General features: G+C 45.1%; 1 non-coding gene across 1 annotated transcript; it reads right to left on the reverse strand.

The window, feature by feature from the left end:
• Nucleotides 1-677: 677 nt before the first annotated feature.
• On the reverse strand, nt 678-784 carry LOC145044701 (small nucleolar RNA R71). The gene has a single exon (XR_013681646.1). It is a non-coding gene; the product is annotated as a small nucleolar RNA R71 (small nucleolar RNA).
• Between the last annotated feature and the right edge of the window lie 700 nt (nt 785-1,484).

Consider the following 1,484-nt stretch of genomic DNA (forward strand, 5'->3'; position numbering starts at 1 on the left):
GTTTCATGACCCAAGGATCTGATACACCTCTAGTTTCCTCTCTTGAAGATCCGGAAACCGCACTAAGAAGCAGCAAAGGCAAAACCGTTGGAGAATCCGCTTCTTGAAAGAACTCACCGCTCAAAAACCTCAAGTCCGTTTTCAGCAAGAAAAGGAGCAACAAATCAGGAGCATCCAGTGCCTCGTTGACAATCGAAGACCCAATTCAAAAAGACACCAAGTACGAGACCGAGGAAGAAGATGTACCCACATACGAGAACACATCCAAATTTGAAGACGATTTAGCCACCACTATGGCTAATATTGACGAAATCCCCATGGGGGAATGGAAGAAGAGGATGCGTGATGACACCGGCTCGGGACTTGTGCAACCCGCACTTCCCGCAACCGCTACTTTCGAGCTAAAGGGCCATATTCTCGCTCAACTCAAGGAGATTCCTTTTTACGGGAGAGATCATGAAGATGCCTATAAGCACTTGGATGAAGTAAATGATGTGGCTGATTACTTCAATGTACCCAATGTGCCTCGCGAGATCCAGCTTCTTCGCATGCTTCCTGTCACATTTAAAGGAGCTGCAAAAGATTGGTTAAAGTCACTTCCTCCCGGATCGGTCACCACATGGGCCAAGATGAAAGAAGAGTTCATAGACCATTTCTGCCCACCTTCCAAGATAGCCAAGCTAAAGAAAGCCATTGCCAACTTCGAGCAACAACCCGGAGAATCTCTTTATGAAGCTTGGGAAAGGTACAAGAGCCTACTTAGAAATTGCCCACACCATGACCTTAATAGCCAACAAGAGGTCTCCATTTTTTATGATGGAGTTAATGTCACCACAAGACAACTACTCGATTCACAAGGCCCGCTCACCAGAAAGCCGCCTCCGGAAATCAAGGAATTAATTGAAGAATTCTCTAAGCATTCTAGAGAATACCACAATCCGAGGAATGAAGTAAGTCGTGGAGCAGTGAACTCGGTGAATGATAGCATGGCGGCGGTAATAGCTAAGCTCGATAGCCTACATCGAAGAATGACAAAAATGGATCAAACAATCCATGCTATTAGGGTAGGATGCGAAAATTGTGGCGGCTCCCACCTCACCAAGGAATGTGATCGAGACGAAAACGGAAATAAAAAGGCTCAAGTATTTTACTCTAGTGGCGATAGATACGACGAAGATTGGAGGAAACCGAAGAAGGAATGGCTCCCATACGAAGAATATAAAAAGGCTAACGAGGATAAATACAAGCAGAAGGAGAGGGGATTCTATCAAAATGAAGAGCCGGTGATGGAAAAGAAGGCCAATTTAGAAGATATGCTCACAAGATTCATAACCGTGTCCGAGAAAAGACACAATGATCACGATGTAGCAATGCAAGAAACCAGAAATATGTTGAGGAATCAGCAAGCATCCATCCTCAACATTGAGAAACAGCTGGGACAGCTTGCACATCAAGTGAATGAAAGAAGACCGGGCCAACTTCCG

This window comes from Lactuca saligna, chromosome 4 (genome assembly GCF_052625555.1).
Source record: "Lactuca saligna cultivar CGN05327 chromosome 4, ASM5262555v1, whole genome shotgun sequence".
NCBI lineage: Eukaryota > Viridiplantae > Streptophyta > Magnoliopsida > Asterales > Asteraceae > Lactuca > Lactuca saligna.